At 38.2% G+C, this 16,873-nt stretch overlaps 1 pseudogene; it reads left to right on the top strand.

Annotated features, from left to right (window-relative positions):
- The first annotated feature begins 6,226 nt into the window (after positions 1-6,226).
- Positions 6,227-16,873, top strand: part of LOC122144513 — a 28,083-nt pseudogene continuing 17,436 nt past the window's right edge.

Raw genomic sequence — 16,873 nt, 5'->3', positions numbered from 1 at the left:
CCATCGCTTCTGGCTTTTGCTCCAGCCGTGGGCCAGTTTAAGCAGCTAGCACCTACCCTGTGATCTCCAAAAAGGCCAGAGCATCTACGAAATGAACCTATGACCATTAGTCCAACTTAGAGTTTTCCTTTGCTGTTCTCATCTTTACTTTTATATGTGGACACTTGGGGAGAAGAAAGGTCCCCTACCATCACACCATCGCTGCCTATATACTGTCCTTCACATCTGATAGAGCATGTGTCCTTTCACTGAGTTTGAGAAACCGCTACAGTTTCCTCCAGCATACCCAAAACCTCAGAGCGCATTCTGAGATGATTCCTGTCATTACATTATCAAAATGGATGGGTTATCAGGATTAGGGCGGTTTTTTTTGGATTATCAACTTTTTTTTTTTACTGATTTTACCATGAAAGGGAACATGAAAGCAACACAAAAAAATCCGATCTAAATAAAAAAAGGAGACACTATTGGCAGATGTGCAGATGAGTAATAGCCTGTGCTGCTGCAAGATGAGATCAGTGATGTTTGAGGAATTTGCTTCCAGTGGGATGCTTTGAGTTTTTACAGTATTTCCGAGGAACTGAATCCGCTTTTTCGCAGGTGTTTAAATAATTGTAAAAATCTTGTTGGATTCGCAGAATGAGCATGCATTTGTGGGAGTTTTCTGTCCCAGCGGAGGTATCGCAACCTGGACCTTAATTACTTTATACATTTTTAAATGAGTGTATCCCACAGTGCTGTAGAGATGATGGATCAGTCACACGAGCCTCAATAAAAACAAATACATTGACTTTTTGAAATTATTATTATGAGCTGTGGGTTGTCAAATTAGTGTCCCTTGTGTTGTAATTTTACAAAGGGTGTGGCATTGCAAGATCGATATTCATACATATGACGCTACCATATCCAAAGTTTGTGGTTTTTTTTTTTTTGTTTGTGTGCATTTTTAAAACTGTTTTTTTGAGACGCTGGTTTGCTCTCATTAGCCTGCATTTATTTGATCAATATACAGTAGCAATTGTGGAATATTATTACATTTAAATATCAACTGCTTTCTATTTGAACATATTGTTAAAATGTGATTTCTGGTGATGTTCCAAATCTTGATTTTTCGTCAGCCATTAATTCAGTCGTTCAGTGTCACATGAACATCCATATATTTATTATCTAATCAATCTGTTATTTAGATCCATTTGTAACTTAATATCTTTGCTGGAGCTGGATAATTTTTTTTTCAGTATTCAAATAGAAACAGCATTTATTTTGAAAAATGTTCTTAAAAACCATCATAAATGGTCGTTTACTGTCACTTTTGATCAATTTTAATGCATCCTTGCTGGTAGCAGTGCTGTATTTTAATACATTTTTTATAAAATCTTAAAATGCAGTGTTTTTTAAAAGTAGTGTACAAAGACAATTAGGCTCACCTAAAACATGCAATAAATCCACTTTTGTGGGGGTATCTTTAACAGTAAGGTTTAATTTGAAACCAGTTAGTTAATGCATTAGTATATCATAAATCTAACAGTGACATGTTCTTTATTCTCTTCGATTAATAGGAATGCTTTAAATTTTGCATCGTAAAATTGTTAGAAATGAAATGGTTTTTAGGTTGCAAATGCTTTGACTAATATTAACCAAGTTTACATTAAGTGCGCTTTACATAAATTCTCATGTAAAAATGTTGCATAGATCTACAGTTACCATCCTGCTTTTTTTTTTTTAACTTAGAGCTCGTGGACAAGCCCCAGTGTCTCCCCGCCACTGAAAAAAAAATAATACCAGTAACGTGACTTTTTTTTTTTTTACGCATCTCACAGTCGGCTTTTTCTCAGAAATGTTGTGACATACTAAACTCTCAATTATTGAGCGACTATGAACATCACAAATGTGAGAAAAAAACTCATAGTTCGGACTTTATACCTCGCATTTCTGACTTTTTTTTTTTCCAGTGTGCTGAATTTTTGTATCTTCCTCCGTTTCAGACAGGTTTTCTCAGAATTGCGAGTTATGAAGTCAGAATCGTGAGATTCAGAACAGTTATTGAGGGGGTGAATTAAAAATACTGTAGAAATATTGTATCTCAATTTTTGGTTGTTTGGCTTATTTTAAATCATTTGACATCATCTTGAGGCCCTTTGGATGTAGATGTTCCCGATCCTCCTGCAACCACTTTATGTGTGTACAACTGGGTTCTGTCTTTTCAAATGCGGATTGAATATCATCTGATCTAAATGAAACTATTTAGTTGGGATATAAATCATTTGGATACAAACGCTCATGCAGATGGGGATACGTTTAAACAGTTTCCCCTCAGGATGCAGCTCATTGCACAGCATGTTTATGAGTTGTCCATAAGGGAACTCAAATACTAAGTATATGCTGCAATATTATGTTTGGGACAAAAAACTAACTTTTGTGTCCAATCAGCTTAAGAGGAGAGTCAGGAGACCCTTCAGAACCATCTACATTTTACCTGGTGGTAGCATTTTTGTATCTGCGTGTTGAGGAATGGCCAGATAAACATCACTTCTGTGCTCTTGCATGAGCAGGTTGTCTGAGCCACTGTAGGTCGCTGGACCCAGTCCAAATGGCATTGATTGGCTGGATCAGTAAATTCTGGAAGAAAAATGGTGCAGTTTCCCTGAATTCACACTATTTATCTGGTCATGCCAAGTCTAGTGATATTTATGCTTTTTCAGCAACAGCTGTGTTGTTGCTTTGAATACTTCTTCAAGAAGAATCATGCTTGATGGCTGATGGGGAATTCTTGGATGTCTATTAGAGGAAAGTACAATCTGGGGAGGAGTATTTTATGGTATTTTGCCACTATGACAAACAACACTAGTTGTCTCATCTGTGTTTTCAGGGGATTCCCTAAAATTTACAGCATAACAGAACTAACTATGCCTGGCTCACTGAGAACAGATGTTGAAGACATCGGTTGTAGCAGGACTAACCGTTTAACAGCACTGGGTGATTCATTGCTACAACTCTTTGACTCAAACTTGTGATGTGGTGCTGCAGCATGAGATCTAACAACGATGCTGCTATTCAAACGTTTGGGATCAGTAAGATTTTTATGACTTTTTAAAGAAGTCTCTTATGCTCATGAAGGCTGCATTTCGAAGCTAAATTTTCAGCATCATTACTCCAGTAACTTGTAACACTTCATACTAAATTCTAAAATCAATAAATAAAAAAATAAAAAATAACATCCAAAATACAAAAAATAACTAACTTCAAAGTATCATATGATGAATCAAAATGGTGTGATATTATCAAATCGATATGTTCATTAATCATAGTATTTTTGATCAAATAAATAGCCTTGGTCAGCATAAGAAACTTAAAAAAGAAACTTAAAACAAAAAAAAAAAAAATATACACTGAATCCTTTTTTATTTGACAATTTCAACTTATTTAAATGAGTACTTGTTTTGACTAAACACAGTGAAAAATAATATTGTCAAATATTATTACAATTTAAAACAGGTTTTATATAATGTATGTATTACAAAAAAGTATTCCTGTGATGCTAAGCTGAATTTTCAGCATCATTACTCCCGTCTTTAGTGCCACATGCTGATTTGCTGCTCAATTATAATTGGTGCTCAGTTATTAATTATGGTTCTTACTATTATCATTGTTGAAAGTAGTTTTTGCTGCTTAGTATTTTTGTTGAAACCATGATACATCTGTCTGTTCATCTGTGTCTATATATATACACAAATGCAAGGATTTATCTCGCTATATATGTGTGTGTGTGTATATATATATATATATATATATATATATATGTATAATATTGTATATATATATGTATATATGTGTATATGCTATATATATATATATATATATATATATATATATACTATATGTAATATGTATAAGCTATGTGTATATATATATATATGTGTGTATAAATATGTATGTATATATAACAATGTATACTCTATACCTAGGTCCTTATCTCAAAAAAATTAACATATTGTGAAAAAAGTTCATTATTTTTTCCATAATGTAATGATAAAAATTAAACTTTCATATATTTTTAGATTCATTGCACACCAACTGAAATATTTCCAGGTCTTTTATTGTTTTTAATACTGATGATTTTTGGCATACAGCTCAAAACCAAAACTCAAAAAAAATTAAGCAAGAACTAATGCAAACTTCAGCATATTTCATCCGACCAATAAAGAAAAGTGTTTTTAATACAAAAAAAAAGTCCCAACCTTCAAATAATTATGTTCAGTTTGCCGACCACTCAATACTTCAGAAGGTCGGGAATCCTTTTGCAGAAATGACTGCCGATTGCGGCGGCGTGGCATGGAGGCTGTATCAGCCTGTGGCACTGCTGAGGAGTCTGTGGAGGGAAGGGATGCTTCGTGGCGACCTTAAGCTCATCAGAGTGTTGGGTCTTGCGTCTCTCAACTTTTCTCTTCCACAATATCCCACAGATTCTCGCTGGGGTTCAAGGTCAGGAGAGTTGGCAGGCCAATTGAGCACGGTAAGGTACCATGGTCAGTAAAAGACTTACCAGTGGTTTTGGCACTAGCTGCATTGACCTGCCCTTGATAAAACACAGTGGACCAACACCATCAGCTGACATGGCACCCCAGACCATCACTGACTGTGGGTGCCCGACACTGGACTTCAGGCATTTTGGCATTTCCTTCTCCCCAGTCTTCCTCCAGACTCTGGCACCTTGATTTCCGAATGACATGCAAAATTTGCTTTCATCCGAAAAAAAAAGTACTTTGGACCACTGAGCAACAGTCCAGTGCTGCTTCTCTGTAGCCCAGGTCAGGGCTTCTGCCGCTGTTTCTGGTTCAAAAAGCACTGCGCCTGTGCGGTGGCTCTGGATGTTTCTACTCCACACTCAGTCCACTGCTTCCGCCAGGTCCCCCAAGGTCTGGAATCGGTCCTTCTCCACAATCTTCCTCAGGGTCCGGTCACCTCTTCTCGTTGTGCAGCGTTTTTTGCCACACTTTTTCCTTCCACAGACTTCCCACTGAGGTGCCTTGATACAGCACTCTGGGAACAGCCTATTCGTTCAGAAATTTCTTTCTGTGTCTTACCCTCTAAGCTTGAGGGGTGTCAATGATGGCCTTCTTGACAGCAGTTAGGTCGGCAGTCTTACCCATGATTGCGGTTTTGATTAATGAACCAGGCTGGGAGTTTTTAAAAGCCTCAGGAATCTTTTGCAGGTGTTTAGAGTTAATTAGTTGATTCAGATGATTGCACTTGCACTTTCATTGTGTGGAGAAAGTAGAGTGAAAGTAAACATTGTCTGAAGCGGTCATGCTGTGTGCTGTGCGGTAGGGCGCTGCGAAGGGATCTGCATGACCTCTAGAGCGCTGCACAGAACTCTGAATGCAGTTCATCATCTGAGGCGGAAGCGACGAGGAAGAAGCTGCCAAAAACACTGCAAGGACGTTTGAGGCGGCTTTTAAGCATCGAGTGGTTATGCTCCAAATTTGTCGCTTACATTTGATTACATGTGCTGTTAAGGTAAGTTCATTTTAATTCATTAACCTCATACGGTGTTACATATATTTTAGCAATTACGAAACGCCAGCGATACTCATCAAAACATACAGCAACGTCATTATATACAAATGAAGTCATGATAACCGGGTAGTAAAACTAGTCTTTTCTGTTAAGCTTGATCTTTTGTATATTTACTGTTTTTAATTTACATTAGATATCAAATCGATATCTGCACATTGCACATTAGGGCAGCACTTATAAACAATCGCCATGGTAACCGTAGTTTCCTCTGAAGGCGTAGTTCATTGTTACTTTTGTAAAACCATGTTAATTTAACATTTATGTAATTGTTTAATTTCTTATTTTAATGACAGTGTTGGCTGCTGCAAGTTACCGCAATTTTTTTTTGCATTTTAGAAACTACTGATCAAAACACTAGTCCATCCCAAAATGAACAATCGAAGTTATCCCCACTGAGAGATATATATACGTTACGTTATATGTATGTGTGTGTATGTATGTATGTATATGTGTATATATATATATATATGTAGATCAGTGGTCATCCCTCATGTTCTACCAAAACCAAATGACTTGCTTCTGTGAAAATTCGAAGAAGATATTTTGATAAATGATAAATGTCTTAGTGTTTTTGTCCATACAATGGAAGTCAATGGGAACCACAGTTATTTGGTTGGTCTGTCTCTCCATTTTTCCCCCTCACAGGATCATGTAAACCTCTGCAATGTCTCTGCCTGAGCATCTCAACATGAGCCCCTGGAGTCTTGTCTGAGTTTTTGGTCCAGGAGGAGGCTGCTTGGTTTTGGGGTGCTGCTGGCCTGGATGAGTCTTGTTCCACCTGCTGGTCAACGTTTGGCTCTCTGTGTCTTCTACCAGCCTCTTAGTGGTCTTAGGTGGTTGGCTTGGTTCCCAGGCTGTCCTGGACTCAGACAGCGTTATTCATCTGGAACGCTTTGCTGGGCTGGAGGAGGTCCACACATAATGCCGGGAGCGGCAACAACTGGAAAGATGTGGATCCAGAAGACCGTTGCCGCTAAGATCATACGTGACTTTGTCACCTCGTGGTACAGCACCATTTCTAGAGAAAAAGAGTTTGAGGATGAGGTGCACAACGCCATGATCTCCATTACGATGGAGCTGAAGGGTCGAGCGCAAGGATTGACAGGAAAGCTTTATCCCAGAGGGTTTTAGACTTATCTGGATGCCACCTTCAGTGTTATTTGAGTGCCAGGGAAGCCATTAAACATCAAGAGGTGGACAAAAGATGGAGATCTCTGGGGCGTGCACGGCAACAAACTCTTCCCCTCATCATCCCGCCCTTCAGAGCTCTGCTGTCGAGGTAAAAGTGCGTGCAGGGCCATTGTAGACCTGCTTCTTCATGTGTTCTTGTACCTCCCTCCACGATTTAGAAACCAGAAACTGGTCGATTTGTGGTGCGGGCGAACTTATAACCTGCAATGTGCTGCTGCCTTTAATTGCAAAACTGTCCGACCCAGACTGGCTAAACATGTTGATTGTAAGCATCTTCAGTCAATCCAGTGAACCAGCCCCAGAGCCCAGAACCAGTAGAAGTTCAAGCTCCACCACAAGTTGTATCTGATCAAGAAAACACACTGCAAGAACTTGAAATTCCATGCGTTCTGACTCTAAAAGTCACCCCAGAGACCCCCACAGCAGTGGAGGCCCCAACGCCAGAACTTGCAGCTTACGATGTCATTGACTCCTCTGATCTTTATTCTCCACACAACCTGGGAGGAAGACGAACCACGGCCGATAACCAAACCATTTCCGTCGGGTTTTAGCCCCAGGATTTTCTGAGGCTCGGTAAGTCCAATCCTTTCTATCAAGAAACTGACTCTGATTTGGATTCTCCTCTAACGGGACTTCAAGCGGAGCTCTCTAGAATAAGCTTGGTTTCTGATTAGTTCAGGGAGGAGACCCTTTCAGAAAGACTTGCTGAATGCACCACTCCCGGTTGACACTGTGTTAGACCTCGAGGATGAACTTCCGACTTACACCAATACGACAGAGAAGGACGCTATCAGTACATCTCGCAGGTGTGCCTGAGGAAGAGTCATCAAGCTTTTGCACTCTCCAGCCGCTAGAGAAGAGTAAACTTCGAGTGCAGACCAGCCAGGCCTGGTGAACCCCAGTGAGCTGGGCTCTGACTGCACCCATCCAGGCTTCTTCACCAGCTGGGATGGCATCCTGGCACCTTTCAGCTTCGACGCCCCTTAGCAGCCCAGAGGGTCCAGTCATTATCCAGAACCTCCCATCACTGGCACCATCACTGCCAAGGAGCAGAGGCACTGGCTCACATCCCTACACTCTCTACACTGTAAAGGTGAATTGGTTCTCCTTTTCTCTGTTAAATCAGTTATCAAGTTAGTTAAATGCGTGGTTTAAGTTTACCAAAATTGGACACGATGTTTGATATTTAATAGTTCACACTCATTTCTCTAATTTTACATTTAGTACTTTCTGTACTGGAAGCTTCTGACACCAAGACAAATTCCTTGTGTGTGTAAAACACACTTGCCAATAAAGCGAGAGCTGAGATTCTGGGATTAACTTTGCTGTCGTGAAAGCAGACTTAAAGGGATACTCCACCCCAAAATTACAATTTTGTCATTCATCACTTACCCCCATGTCGTTCCAAACCCGTAAAAGCTTTGTTTGTCTCCGGAACTATCGATATTAGTTTTAATTTCAGTTTTTATTTTTATGTTTTCTTTTTTTTTTTCAGTTTTTTTTTTTCCAAACATAAAAATAATTATTATATATGACAGAATTTTAATATTGGCCTTGATTGTAATTTTAGTCTCTACAGTATTTAATCATATTGCTGTCTAATTAAACAATAAGCACATCACACTATTCATTGAAAAGCTTTAGTTAGTAATAGTAATCAAGAGCAAGAAGTCATTATAATATGGTTACTTAATAATGATGTGTTTTTTCTTGCAGTATGAGACAGCCATGGACACTGAGAATCCTGACGCTTTGCAGCCCATGGCCTACCACACTGTCAACCGACGCTACAGTGAATTCCTCAACCTTCAGACCCGTTTGGAGGAGAAACCAGAATTACGCAAGATTCTTAAAAGTGAGCAGAGCACATTAGTCCTGTCAGTTTCCAAGCACTGTATTTCATTGGTTGTCTTGTTCTGTTAACTAGATGTGAAAGGACCAAAGAAAATATTTCCCTGAGCTTCCATTTGGAAACATGGACAGTGACAAAGTCGAGGGCCAGGAAAGGTCTTTGGAAACATTCCTTAGAGTATGTTCTTTGAATTACTTTTTTATATATATATACACACATTACATAAACCTGACTATATGTATATATAAGTATTCCATTCTACAGAAATTCTTTTAAATGTTTATTGGTTTTCTTTTTATTACAGCAACTTTGTGCCATTCCTGAAACGGCCAACAGTGAGGAAATGCAAGAATTTCTTGCTCTAAACACTGATGCAAGAATTGCCTTTGTGAAGAAACCCTTCATTGTTTCACGATAGACAGGGTAATTTCAAAATGCACATTGTTTGTTTTGACAAACTCTTATTTCAGTTCTTTCATGACATAATATGTGACCTGGCAGATTGTGGTGAACGCTATAGTGGACACCCTGAAGACGGCCTTCCCTCGCTCAGAACCACAAAGTCCCTACTGATGAAATTGACACAGATCCTGATGGGAAACTGTCCACTGACAAGAAATCCAAGTATGGCAAGAAAGCTGCTTATTTAAAGTTTTTTCTGAATGTTTATAGCTGTAAATTTCCTGTATGCCTAACACACGCTTTTCTCGTTTTCATTTCTAGGTCTAGAATGAGGTTCTCTAGTAAAATTGCCCCTGCTCTCAGTGTGTCTGACATGAAACCCAAAGTGCTTTACTGCTTAGATGAAAGCAGCTGTGTAAGTACCAATCATCAGTAACTGAGCCTTTTCCAATGCACCATTAGAAGGAAAGAAAATCGCTTTTGTTCATTTCCACTTAGTCTGCAATAGTCACTACTGATCAGCTACACAGGGAATATGCATTGCACTTTGTTGGTTGGTTTTGAAGGTTTTCAATGGCTTCGCCTCGTTGAATGCGCGGGAGACTTTCATCTCAGAGAAGGAGCGTTTAGAGGTAAAGCCTGGTTTGATGCTGATTGAGAGAGAGCGGAGGCCCCAGGATTAATGGATATGAACACATGCACATGTGCCAGAGCACGAGCTCAGAATGCACCTGCCATCAGTGACTCGGGTAAATGTCTCTAGTATCAGAGAAATCTTATAGTGTATTCTACATAACTATATGAGTTCAGCTCATATGACACAGTTAATCCAATCACAGCTGTTGAAATTTTGCGAAAAGAATGCCCGAATAGATCCCGAATTCTGTATAATTAGATTAGGAAATAGATTATTTTAATATATATTAACCCAAACAAATTCTATAATTAATGAGACTAACTCTTAAAGTATCGTAATTACTGACCTTGCTCTTACCAGTAGTCCTGTCCATAACCAGTATTAAAACCCCCTTTTGACCACTATGAAGAACTCTCGGTGTGCTCAATGATGCGAATATTAACAGGCGCGACCTTAACAAGGCATTGCTTGTAACAGTAGCGATTAAATCTGAACGCATGTATTACTGTAAAAATTATACTCTCTAGAGGGCCAGCATTGTTACTTTTCATATGTTGCATAGTATCACTTGGCCATTGACAAAAACCCAGCGTCTTTTATTTTTTCACTGGAAAAAAACAAACGAAAGTCATCATCAGATCTCCATATTATACCAACCATGGTCAGTGCTTGGATCTGTGTGTGTTCATATTGTCCTATTTTTAGTTTTATCTGACTATGGTCTGGATTATGGAACATGATTGTGACTCTCATTTCGGAAGTCATTTCACCAACAACATTTTCAATAGATATCTGACCAATGTCCTCTTATAATCTTTTCCCAGCCCGACTGACTGATGTCTTTCATATTGTAGTGTGCACATGCTAGTGAGGCACACTTTCTATCCGGACTCAAGCTGCCCTAGTGTACAAGTATCCTTGTTCTGTGTGCTCATGAAGGATCAGGTGGAGCTGGCTTTCGTACATGAGAACATCCGAGAGGACGCATCAGAATGCTGTTTTGGGACCCTCATTGAAAGGTGTGTTCACCCTCTCTGATATCACCAGTTCCCGGTGTAATTAACTTCATCTTTAGCTAGCTTCTTGAATTCATTTCAGATTCACATACCCAGGCTTTTGCAGTATTTTGGATTGTGGATCTCAAAGCTGAACCAACTGTGTGAAACAATTCTGCGATTGCTTTTGAATTGGCACTGTTTATATACTTATGTTTTTTAAGTATGTGAGACGTGACGTAAAGCATTGCTTTTCTTGCGGCCATAGTAGCACACAGAAGTTTCTATAGACCAGTCATCCCCTTGCCACACGCTTAAACTAGCTATCAGTTCATTCATTTGATTCCTTTCTAATGGAGCTGCCTTTCTAAGATGATTTCTTTAGATGACGTTTTCCAACACAGTCGTCCTCATCTCTCTGATGTAGAAAGGAGTGTTTTCAGCTTGTGAATGCCCATAAATTCTAGACCTTCTCTATAAATTTAAAATACAAAATTGCATGCAAGTAAAAAGTAGGACTTTTGTTAAAGTTTCGTTTTGTGCAGATATATTGTGGCACTGAAATCTAAAACATTTTGCCTATCATGCCTGGAACAGGGATTTCTGCCTGTTTAGGCAATTTTAATTTTGCATATAACATTTATTGTCTCAAAAGATTTATATTTTAAAATAAAGTGCAATTTTTTAAAAACTGTGTCCTATTACAGGAATCCTGATGAATTTTCCACAAAAAGACATTCAGGCAAGCAACAATTGTTTTCCCCCAACATGTTTACTATACTACGAAAATGTTTCTTGAGCAGCGAATCAGCATATTAAAAGACGATCTGAAGGAGTCATGATGACACAAGACTGGAGGTAATGGCTGCTGAAAAATTCAGCTATTGCCAAAACTCTGCGCAGGAAATAAATTACATTTTACCGTAGTATTTTCAAAAATAAATTAGTTTTACAATGTAAAATTATTCAACATTATTTTTAAGTATTTTTAATACAATATACATTGCCATCATTAAGATTTGTTTTCTTTTTTTTTTGCTTTTTTTGTTTTCAAAAACCTGATAACTCTACTATCGACCTTAAACTTTTGAAACTAGTAGTGTATTAATAATCCACCTGAGGCTTAGCATACAGGAGCCTAAAGACAGACGGAACGGCCGACAGATGACTTGACTGCGTGAGGTGTCATCTGCGTGAAGGCATCACTCTTCTCTAGTCCGGTTCCCCAAACTGCGGTACATTGTGTGATCATTCTTATTTTTAATATGACATATAAACTACTTTATTAAACCAATTCTGCGGGGGGACCGATGACAACTTGAATGTAGGAGGCTTGTGAACGTGTGTGTTTTAAATTATCTGCACATGCACGCTTTTCTCCCCCACGCTGTACCTTTGGCTTCCCCGGCCCTCTCTCTGCGGTGGCATGCTCTATGAATACAAGGGCATGGGATGTCCCGCTGAGCCACGCTCGTCTGCAGCTGTGGCTAGGTATTTCATTTTAGTCTTGAATCAGCTTTCATACGCAGCTTCCTCATGCCGGCCGGCCCTATATTTCAAATGTGTGCTTCGGTGTGGTTCTTTTATCTTTGCTGCGCCGCGTATAGCTCTTTACACAGCAGATGCACACCACGCTCCAGGATTGCTGCTTTGTGAGTGCATGGCGATTTGTGAAAACATTGGTGCTTTTTAAATAGGAGAGCGCGATTGTTTCGTGTATGTTCTTTGCACCCCACCACCCCGTCCGTGACGGGTGATTGTGTATAGGCGGAAAGGTCAGGCCCCCCTCCAACTGACATAAGATAGCATGACGCAAATCGCCTCAGCTCCATACACAAGCTGTTCTGCAGAGCCTTGTGTTTGTGATGTCAATCCAAGCTTGTTTCAAATGATTTCGTTTGTGAGGCGGTGTCTTAAGCAACCCTGTTAGCTTGACAAGCGTCCTGCCAGCTTTTTAAGCTTGTTTAGCTCCCCGCCACAACACTAACAGTTTTTTTGTGGCTGCGATCAATGCCCATGGAAAGTTTGAAACTCTTCAGCTACGGAATCAGGCAGAGCATTGGGCGCTTTTTGGGTAGACTGAGTTTCCTATGTGGTCTTCCACTTTTTGGCTTAATGGCTGCTGTTCAATAATGCGATCTATACTTGCCCATAATCCATGTTTTCAAAGCTTGGAAGCACATCTTGATATATAGCATTACTGTTTGTCACTGATCGGGGGAAAGACCAAACTGATAATTTTTTATTTGACTCTGGACTGAATGCCATCCAGTTCGGGGCCAGCTGCCTAGAAGGTTTACACTGGTCTTACAAGTTGTTCATCTTATTTGTTGTTCTCTTACTTACTTGTCCACCTGCGATCTCTGTTTTTTTAATTCCGCATGACACATTTAAAAGTATAGTGCTATTGTCTCATGTCCCCCTAGGCTAACTGTTAGTTGGTCAAACTCGTACTTTACAGTAAACACTGTTTTTGACATAAAGGATAAGGTTTATGTAACTGTCCCCTGACTTTTCTTGACAGATGACTGCATGTTTAGTATTTATCCAATAAAATTAGCCTGTGGGGGTGGGGATTGGCGCTTCAAATGATTGGGGGAAAACATCAGCGCTGGTGTTGTCTGGATTGACTAACTTGAAACTTAATGTTTGTGTTTTTAGGCCAATTTTGTGTATATAACCATAACAATAATTGTTCACAAAAAAAAAATATTTTAGGTTTTGAGAATTTCATGCCCAAAAGTACAAGCACAGAGAAAAAAAAACCAGCCAGGGGAGTCCACATCCATTCAATTGGCATGTTTTTCCCTCAAATTGTTTGGTTTTTTTGCAACTCTGGCTTTAGAATTTTATTGAGCTCAAAAAAATAGACATTAAAAAAAAAAACAGTTAGAAGACTGAGTGGCATGGCATTTTTAATTTGGAGCCCAAATGTTTTGTTTTACATTGTCATTGTTGAGTTTACTCTTGGTGTCTTTGTAAAGGAGCGTGTCTCAGAATGTTTTGGACTGTACTGACTGATTGTAGGCTGTTGCCAAGTCCTCAGTTTTTTGTGGAGAGGTTCTTTGGATAAACCAAAGCTCCCTCTTGTATTAAATATTCAATTAAGTGGCGGAGGTGTAGTCCATTTCAATTTCATATGCCAAGGATTTAAATTTTTAATTATTTATTTTTTTTGTTTTTGTGGTTTTAGATTAATTGACCTTTTTTAAAGGTTTAGATTTCCAAAATTTCAAATATTTTTTGGAAATTAATGGTTTATGGGAAACAGGCATCTCTTGTTATACAGATCTTGCAGTTCTTAGCTACAGTTTGTCTTAGAAAAATCACTCACTGAATTTCCACCCTCACCATTATCAGGGGGAGTTTGGCGAATCTGAAAAGGTTTGTTCCTTCAAGAAAATGTGTAGTTACTAAACAAAAAAACTTAGAGACACTTAATGTTGTTTGAACTCTTTAGTATGGAAAAATCACAGTTTTTACCACTTCTTGTAGAAATAGCTTTTAATGAGACGGGCACATTTACGTAAAGATTTTGTTTTGTATATTGGTAAAAGGAACTTAAACATGCTACTGCCAATTTGTGGTGGTAATAAAAAAATTGTTGCACCATCTGCCCTCTGTGTTTTACAGGCCCTTCTGTTAAAGGGGCCTTCTGTTCATTTGGGTATTTACCAAAAATCATGTGGCCACATGTTGGATGTAGCCACTTAATAGAAAAGAAGCAATTTTGAAATTTTAGTAAATGCTGTTTTTACATACAGTAATTTATGGGCTTTTGGTAATGGACCTGTTAGAAGTTATGGCACAATTAAGCTCAGAATGTAAAAAATTTTTGAGTTTTTTTTTTCGTGGCAGAGGGGGTTTTTTTAAAATCTGGTCAAAGTCAACCCGCGGACTAGGACAAAAAATGTTTTTGTTTTTATTCACCATTTTTTGATTACATTTCTTTTAGTGTTTTGGGTTGGCTTTGACAAACCCCTGTTAAGAGTTATTTAAGAAAAACAAAATGATGTTATTAGCATTTATTAAAATTTAAAAATATAAAAAACTTTTACAATTTTTTGGTGGATTTTAAAAGTGTAACTTGTCTATTGATAGAAAACAAAAAAAAAAAAAATATAACAACAGCAAAATAAAGTGGGTTTTAAAAACCCTTACTGAGGCATGGGTCCCACAAATTTTTTCATAAAAACCAGGGTTGCTAAATGTTTTTCACAAAACTGTAATAAAAAAAAAAAAAACCAAAATAGCTCATATAAATATCTAGTTTGAGTTTCATGAGGGCAGGGAAAAAACCACTATTTTTTTTGTGAAAAGGGTCTTTAGGCCCACCTCTTTATGACCTGGGCCCTATTCCACCCCCCAACCTTGCCTCAGGGAAAGTTTCTAGTATTCCTTAAGATGGTTTTTTAGGGGTGGTAGTTGAAAGCTACAGGTCTTGTCAGGAAATAGTGGGCCCTCCAATTAGCAGACTTGGGATTGCCTGAGTGTCTCAACCATCCGGACTACATAACTCGTTGTTTTAATTTCCAGTATAAAAAAAAAGTAAAATGTTTTGTTTCTTAAACCTTTTTCTTTGGAGGTTTGTACCAGCTTGTTCGGGCATAGGATAAAAGATCCCTAACGTTGACAAAGACTAAAGTTGGTCATTTCTTTTTATAAAAAGTTAAGACTCGTCCCATGTGCCTCTAAAAAAACCACTAGTTTAAAACAAACGCCCACAAGCCCGTATGTCCACGATGTTGCGGACGATTTTGGGGAGCATAATGCTAGTTTCGTTGTGAAAAGCAAAAATACTTTGTTTTGTCTTCCAAAAAAAGAGGGACCCATAATTAGCAACCCTGATTTCCATAAAAAAAGGTTAAAAAAACCCAATCTGCGTAATTCAGGATGTGGTCTTTGGATCTGCGCGCACATTTTCGGGAGGACTGTTTTTTCTGAACTCAACAAGGGCCATGTACGGGTATTGTTTCAGATTTAAGGGGGGAAATTTGCCACATATATGCTTTCTAAAAATGCGAGTTTTTTGAGGGCAGGTATACGGTCGTTAGGGCATGTTTGTTTGTCAGTTCTCCCAATCACAAAATTTGAAGGAATGGTTTTTTATGTTTACTTGGCGGGTTATGCATAGCAATGTGCTAAAAAAAAGATAGTAATTACCCACGTCCATTATAACATCATTAAATGTCCACACTTGATTGCAAAAACCAAAAATTGCCTTGATTTATTAGATGGTGTTTGTAAATTGGTTTTGTTTTCCGTTTTGCAAACGGGGAACCCCACGGGCATCAACATTTGGTAAGGGGTGTTCTGAACCCGATTTTTCCGGTCAACACGGCTTGAGGTCATTCGGGGGCCAATCCCACCAATGACATCAATAAGCTGGCCAATTTCAAGCGCACCCCCCACCTCGCTTTTCAGATAAAAACAAATGAGCTTGTAAAAAACAACAAAAGTGTTCACGTTTTCCGAAAGGCCGGTGCATAAGGAGGAGAAAAAAACAAACTATTTAAATGTAAACAGGTAAGTGAAAAAAAAAAAAAAAAAAATGAAGTTTTTTTGAAACAACCTTCCAAAAAAAAAAAAATGCATTAACAAACACATTTCAGTACACCAAACATTTACACACAAAAATAATGTTCGTTTTTTTTAGGGGGCAAAAAAACAATCGTATGACCCATTAAAGTAAAAAAAAGTTACTGTTTTACTTTACGAAAAAAAGCAGTTCCGACACAAAAAAAATATTCATCATACAGCAACCCAGTCCCTTTAAATGAGCCTGTTTACATGCACCCTAGTAAAAGCTGATAATCACAAAAATATCAGCTTATTGAAAAAAATAAAACTAGTTCCACGTTTACGTTTTTGAGCACGTCAGTAACTTAACGCAAGTAAAAAAATGCGTTTACGTAAAAAAAAAAACTTTACTAATAAATCAGGTTATGTTCCGCTGTAGTTATGTCAAAAAAAAAAACATAGCTAAATCATTTGCATATCTGACTCTGAGTATTCCATTGTTGTTCAAGTTATGATGTTAAATATAGGCTTTGCATGTCAGCGGGGAATCTTACAGCTCATTTATTATACTCTTTCATTGCAGTTACAGAATGATATTTTATACCCACAAATTAATTGTAAAGAATGTAAGAATTTGATGTGAAAGATGGACACACCATTAATAATAGTTTGGGGGGGAAGAAAAAAATTGACTTTTAT

The sequence above is a fragment of the Cyprinus carpio genome, unplaced genomic scaffold (assembly GCF_018340385.1).
Source record: "Cyprinus carpio isolate SPL01 unplaced genomic scaffold, ASM1834038v1 S000006701, whole genome shotgun sequence".
Classification (NCBI taxonomy): Eukaryota; Metazoa; Chordata; class Actinopteri; order Cypriniformes; family Cyprinidae; genus Cyprinus; species Cyprinus carpio.
Note: the sequence above shows the minus strand (reverse complement) of the source record. Positions and strands in the feature narration are given on the sequence as shown.